Source organism: Zerene cesonia, unplaced genomic scaffold (genome assembly GCF_012273895.1).
Source record: "Zerene cesonia ecotype Mississippi unplaced genomic scaffold, Zerene_cesonia_1.1 Zces_u005, whole genome shotgun sequence".
In the NCBI taxonomy this organism is placed as follows: domain Eukaryota; kingdom Metazoa; phylum Arthropoda; class Insecta; order Lepidoptera; family Pieridae; genus Zerene; species Zerene cesonia.
This window is the reverse complement of record NW_024045135.1, coordinates 628,830-636,645: the sequence shown is the minus strand read 5'-3', so window position 1 is coordinate 636,645 and position 7,816 is coordinate 628,830.

The following is a 7,816-nucleotide window of genomic DNA, read 5'->3' as shown; positions in this document are numbered from 1 at the left end:
ATACGTGATGTCTTATCGGGTGGATTTTTCAAGTTTGAAAAGAGAATTTAATACATTTTTTTTTAATGCCATCGTTGACAATGGAGAGTCGCCTGATGGTAAGCGCTAAGCGCTGCCCATGAACATTTTCACAGGCGTTACGTTAAGGGATGAGGAGGGTATTGTGAAGAGGAATAAAAGGACTGGGAGGGGTAAGGAAAATGATACGGGCTTTAAGTCTATATTTTGATGACCTACCTGTTCCTTCCATTGCTTTGCCCTAATCATCATCATCATCATCAGCCCATATATGTTCCCACTGCTGGGACACAGGCCTCCTATGAGGGTTCAGGCCATAATCTACCACGCTGGCCAAGTGCGGGTTGGCGGATGTCACATGTCGTCGAACTTTTTAATTCTTGGACATGCCGGTTTCCTCACGATGTTTTCCTTCACCGTTTAAGCCTAAAAATGACAAAATCATTTGATATTACGGAATATAAGTATAAGAAAAATCTTTAACTTAAAATGACAATAACGTTATGAGTTTCAGCTGAAAGAATTTATTTAAAAAATTTTATGCAATATTTGAAATATCGGACCGATATAGTGTCGTGTAATGTAAATGGAATTTACAGCAAATTATTCCCGAAACTTCGTAGGCGCAGATCATCCAAAGTTTGTTTTCTCCGAACACACTCATATTGTCTGACATACTAAGTTTGTGGATATAGTTTATACTATTTTCATCTTTATTACGTTGTGTGAGAGGTGATAATTCATTCACACTTTTTGGTAGTAAGCCAGTACTTATTAGTTGATTAAAATGTTTTTCTTGGTAACGAAGTATATGTTAGGGTTCCTTGGGTAATACGTAGATAATAAATAAGAAGCAGACAAATTGATGAATGTTTCCCTAGCTAGATTTGATCCAGATTTATGATTTTAGGGGCAAAAAGCATAATTGTTCTAATCAAAAGACCAACGATACTATATTTGGTATTAGGGTCAAGGACCAACGCAACACTGTGAAAGTGACCCAATATTCTTAAAGTATCATTCATATGCAATATTTCTCTCAGATTTTATGAGTTTTATATATTATAACGTTTATGAGTCGACAGCTCTCGTTGTGTGCGTGGTATAGGTAGGTCCAGATATTAGGAACTAGTGTTCGATATTTGTCTTTGAGAATAAGCTCATATTTTTTAGGTTTTCTTAAGACTACAATATATTCTAATTACCGTTATTTTTATTTGTAGTTTTGAATGATTTGCATGCTATTTATAATGAATATAAATTTATTATTATTCTATATTCATTGTTCCATTATTTAATCGCTTCAAAATGTTAGCAACTTGTAATGTATATCGTTAGGGCATTGTATTTTATTTATATGCCAGTTCCTTACAATTTAATCCAACAATCTAATTTAAAATCAATAATAACAAACATTACAATCAAATAAATTTTACGTAACTTAAATTGAGCGTTACTTATAAATTAGCTGTATTTGTGGAAAAATTCTTTGAAATTCACGAGTTCAGTTACTATTTTAAAATTGCTGAAAAAAAGAGCAAAAGTCCCTACATTAAAACAAGAACACCACCTCAACAAAGGTGATATTCTGAATATTTATTACCACCATGGGACTTAACCTGCGACCCCTGCGCCAGTTTACAAACACGAAACTTGGAAGTTTTTCGAGGTATTTTATTTTATGTGCATTTTTCCAAGTTTTCAGGGTAAACGAGGTTGTTTTAAGGCGCTGAATAGAATAACATCGCTTGCGGTAATTTTATTGAAATTTAAGCTTTTATAACAGACTGGCTGCACGCCCCAACTCTGCCCGAGTGGTCATTTATCGTAGTTGAAATAATATTAATTATCCTGTCTTTTAAGTTAGATCAATCATAAAGAAAAATTTGATTAATATCGATTGAGCAGTTTACGAGTCCTTCGCCGAAAAACAATGTGATACGTATTTATGTAAATTAAGATAAGATTTAACTGGGATAATTCACTATTTACTAGTGGAGTGTGATATAGACGTTTTTTAACACGGTTTAAAGTCGGTTTAAATACTCCAGCCTTCTGAGAAAATCATGCCATTAAAATAACTTTAATATCACTTCGTTACCACCTGTAAGAATCAAAAACACAGTCGCATCTATAACATTACGAAGGATTTTTAAAAGCACAGAGAAGAGTAAAAGAGTAGGAAAAACAATAAATACCATTCATAAAAACCTCTTAGTATCAATTCGAAATTGACTTCCAGCCATTATATATACCATAGATATACTTATATACCTACTGGTGTTCACTTACATCGCTACAAATGAAGAGCTAGTCAAACAGTTTTGTCTCCTAGTTGAGAGATGTGGAGAGCCCTTGATTCTCTCCGCTTAGCGACGGATGAAAAATATATTTTCAATGCGATATCAGCCCTTATTGAAATGAAATTGTCGAACCATTTGCTCAGAACTCGCCGCGTTTATTTTGTTCAATTATTGTTATTTTAAAACTGTTTTATCGAGTTGAGTGTACTTGAGAATGAATTGGGTCAAGCTAGAATGGAGGTTACCACATTATGTTATATTATCGTAGCGCTTTTTGAAGCTACATAAATTCAAACATTTATTTTTACCATGGGACTTCTTATAGAAGCACTTTGAATCGTTATGAAGATGCAGAGCCCTATTCTCATCTAGCTAGCTGGCTAAAAAGTTTATTATATTTTTATTTGTCATCGAAACTGCTTGTTATATGCCCCATACTAAGCTACCATATATACCCCATGTTATGTATCCATAATTTATGCGAATTATTTCAGGGTTTTATTTAAATTACACAATACGTATATGAATTTGAAAGTCATAGAAAGAATATGTAATCATTGTTTTGAAAGAATCATTCAGTGAATCAACTCTAATTATAATTAAATATCTAAAATGCATTCCCATCAATAAGTCAGAAAGAAAAGTTTATTAATAACGTTCAATTTATATATAATAACACGATTTTGTTTCAAAATTTGAAGGATGAATTTCAGTTCATAAATTCATAGATATCCATGAAATTGCACAAAGAAATTGTGTTCCCTTGATCAAATAGGTAAGCAAACCCAGCTCAGGTATGAGTTACCACTAACGTTTTCACGCGAAAGGCGGTGGCATTCATACTGTTATTGGGCTGTCATCTTGCTGATATCGAGTCACCGATCTTGACATGGATGTGACAGCATTGTGCCGTGATTGTGCCTCTATTTTGACATCAATTTGTTATTATACCTCTGCTACGTGACTTACCGTATAAGGTCTCGTACCGTTGTGATATCGCCCTGCCCGTGACCGTGGTTTGGTGGATTAAATCTCCCTGGAAATATCGTGTTCCAATGTAAACAAATTACAAGCAATAGAGGCTTTTTAATGGATTTAACCCATAAACCTTAAATCCTTAAACTTCTTATAATCGCGTAAAATCAAACACAAGAAAATACTTAATTCGAAGCAATATTACATGGAACATTTTGATGGAACATAGTCTGTTGAACTTAACTTGACGCGACTTTTATGCAATTTGACAATTTGGTTAATTGTTTAATCGATCATTAGTAATTTTCTAGTGCTCGTGTAGAAGAAAATTTAAATGAAAGACACTGTGAACGCCTCCTTCTGAAGTAAGTGTCAGGTAGGGTTTGTTAGTTAATATATTATTGCCACAGAAATGTATAGTTTAATAATTCAGTATACGCAAACACGAGTCTTGTTTTTTTTTCAGTTAGATATGAAAGTTAATGATTTTATTAAAAACAATAAGTTTTTTTGTATTTTACTATTAATACTAGTTTTAAACAAGAGCAACTACAATTATTTTTATAATGTCGTTTACTTAATTGGAACCTGGCCAAATATATATAATTACATAATGTATCTAGCATCTAAAACGTTGTCAATAACAGGGAGACCGAAATAACGTAACCCAGTTAACAAATTTTGTTCAACATAAAATAATTGTCAAGGAGAATTAAAATGTAATTAAAATATCATCGTGTAATCGTCGCGCTGTGTTTTAAATAATGAATTCTCATTATAATTGAGGGATGAAATTATAATTGAGTTTTGGCAAATTGAAATCAACTAATTGTTAATCAAACACGAATCAGTCTCGTGAAGAATGTATTCATTAATTATTTACATTAAATTAAAGTGGTAGAGAATTTTTCTTCACTTTGCTAGTGGTACCCAATAGAACAATAAAATTATAGATACATAGGTACTAATGTGCTTTGTGTTATTTTAGCGTATTTGATTTAATTTTTATTCACCTTTTAGTTATATTTTAGAAACACATATTGAACTTCCATATATGACTATATATAGAATATTATAAGTAATTTTGTCGGTAACTAATAACTACTGAATATGATCAATTGATTTTTATTACACACTAGCTGCGTCCCGCGGCTACCCGCGTAAGTCCGTATCCCGTAGGAACATCGGGATAAAAAGTTGCCTATATGTTATTCCAGTTGTCCAGCTGTCTACGTACCAAATTTTATTACCATCGGTTCAGTAGTTTTTGCGTGAAAGAGCAACAAACACACACACTTACAAACTTTCGCATTTATAATATTAGTAGGATAGGATTATAAAATAAAATGCCCAGCTTAGAGTGGATGTGTGTGTGAATGATGTGTGTGAAACATGGTAAAACACAATGAAAATTCCATAATGTCCATAGAATTTTCCAAAATGCACTTAACATAACGTTAAAAACAAAACCCTTACAAAAGATGGGAGGTGGCTCAAATAGCAATAAACGCGTTAAAAAAAGACATTAGCTTAGCATTAGGGTGAAATCACAACAGCGCTGCTATCGTCGCATTATTTACATGGCAGTTAAAATCTCATTTTACGAACCTTGAACCGCGAAATCTGTACATCCCAGATATGAAAGATTTAGCCACTTTATTATCTGCGTTTTGCCTCGTGGATGTTAACGGTTTATAGACATGACCGTGTTATATAAATCAATCAAATATAAATCAATTTGATTTGTTCTCAGTAGGATAGAATGCTTTCTCCCTTACATTGAAATCTTATACAAGAAGTTGGGTAAATAAAACATGAATTTAAATCTCTACTACACTACAACACCAGTAAACAGACTCATATTATATGAAGCTGAAGATTTTGTTTGTTTGTGTAAGCGAGTTCATCTCAGAAACTCGACTGATTTAAAAAATTCTTCCACCGTTGGATAATATGTTCGTGATACCTTTTTTAGTGCTTTTGTTTAGTGCTATAGGCTATATTATGTGTACTACGGACGTAGCCTAGCCGGACTGCTTAATAAAAGATATCATAATACGTATTTTATATTTGGTACTTAAGCGTTAAATATTTCAAATTGTAAGATTTAATATAAAACTTTTTAGTGTGGGAGTCGAACACGCTTCTGCATGAATAGTAGCATGCTACAGTGTTTCCTTTTTTTCCTTCCACCTTTCCCAGTCCATTCCTTCAATCCTTTCTCTATCCCTTACATTTTTCAAGCGGGAAACGTATTTTCAGAGGGGCTGTCTTCGCAAATGTTCATGGGCGGTGACAATCGCTTACTATCAGGCGAATCACCACCTCAGTTGTCAGCTCTAGCACAAAACAAAATTAACAAAGTTCTATTTCGTAAAAGCACATTCATATTCGCTAACTAACCAGCCCGCGAACGTAACTTCGGTAACAACGAACAAGTGGAGTCACTAATGAAATAAAGCACGACTCGAACTCCGTTTTCCCTTTACTTGATTACCGAATACGCAGCTCTAATCGTGTTACATCAGATATGTGTTTAAACTAGCAGTTTCCAATGGAACAGAGAAACAAATTAGCTCCTTGTTTGTAAATTTCACCGACGTTTCGTTCTCGTAAGAGATTCGCTATACGGCTGTATTGTTTATGTTTTGTTATTCGACAATTTCGTTGGCGTCTATTGATATGGGAATTCGTTGTATCTTCAAGTAGCTTTTGCCCCGCGGTTTTGTGTTCGTTAAATTCAGTGTAGTTTAATAGATGTTATTGTACATATAAACCTTCTTCTTGAATTATTCTATCTTTTAAAAACAAAACATAAAAATCCGTTGCATAGTTTTAGAGATTTGAGCATAGGGACATAGGGAAAGACATAGAAAGCGACTATGTTTTATACTATGTAGTGGTATTAAATTGTTATCATTTGGTTTGATACCAGAATCTGTTGGTTCCTTCACGCCTGTGAGTTTTTTTGTAGAAGAAATGGTACTTTATTTTAAACCGTTGTTTATTTTAGTAGTTTAAAAATTTAGCTTCTGATTCTTTGATTTTGTGGAAATAATTTTATAAAGCTGCTGTTTTTAATAATTAATATTACATTTATTTTACGAATAATATCTGATTATATACAAAGCTTAAATTTCTCTCTTTTAATCAATATTAAAGCAGGTTGAAGCATTACAGTCTGCAGGAAATTAACAAAGTTTTATCTCACACACACGAATGAGTAAAATATTCTTGATAGAAGTAAGTTTAAATTTAAATCTCACTTTATGGTTCGTTTACACGAAGTTACTTCTAACGCTTAGTAGAGGAAAACTGAAACAAGTTCTTGTAATGCGGGGATGCGTGGAATGTTAGAGGTGGATAAAAATCGTTTATTTTTCATATAAAACTAAGATTTACAATGATACACCTTTCCTTGTCTTTTCCATTTCCTCATCCTTTCCGTTCCATTCCTTCTTTCCAGTCGTCAATCCTTTCCTTATCCCTTATTTCAAAATAGCGAGCAGTCATTTGCAGAGGCGCTATGTTCTCAAATGTTCATAGGCGGTGGTTATCGCGTACCTTCAGGCGAACCAGCGCAGTTGCCTTCGCTGGCATAAAAATATATAATCCAAATCTAATATAGCTAATAGAACATATTGTTTCGTTTGTTTTGAACTTACGTCTACATCAAGTTTTAATTACTTCCTGAAGGAACGGCAATTCAGAGTGCTACAAGAAAAGGGGCATAGAATTTTGTGAATTCGATTATAAGAGATGAGAAAATCCCTATTTAAGAGTATTAAATTAGCGATTTGGAGAAGCGATTTTTTATTTAGTTTATTCCTTTATAAAGTCATGTTATCGCTACATACACGCAAAGCTTCTCGAATTATCTATGGTTCTGTGACCGTAGCAGAAACGTGCGAGTATATTGCTAAATAGACTAACTTTTAATAATTAACTATAATAGTGAATTATTTTTCAGGAAGCAGAAAAGGCACAAAAAAAATCTTCCGTTAAAACCATATTATTTCTCTGTGACATCTCTGTAACAATGTTATTAGTGCGTTACCATGTCTATCTATCTCTTCTTGACGCCTAAACTACGGAAGCGATTTGGATGGAACTTGGTTCAAAGAGAAAGATATAAATATTTTTCATCTCGGAAAGCCCACCAGAACGAAAATTATAGGGGTAAAATCTAGGGACTGTCTGTTCTTTTGACTACACGAGCGAAGTTGGGGCGCATCAATCTAGACTACTAGGTCTATATTTTCTTTGTTCTTAAACGTCGTGCCTGTAGCCCAGGTGGCTAATAAATAATATTTTCTTATCTATATATAAATCTATATAAATGATATTTATCTATCAGAAGAAAAAGAACCACACCCTAGCTCCACCATATATAATACTGGTGGATGAGTATAAAGATGAATTATCACTCCCATGTGCCCCAGTCCAGCTTCGCACACCATAAAATACCGTGATTATAATTTCTTGTCGTTTAGTTAACGGGTCTGAAATCTTCATGATTT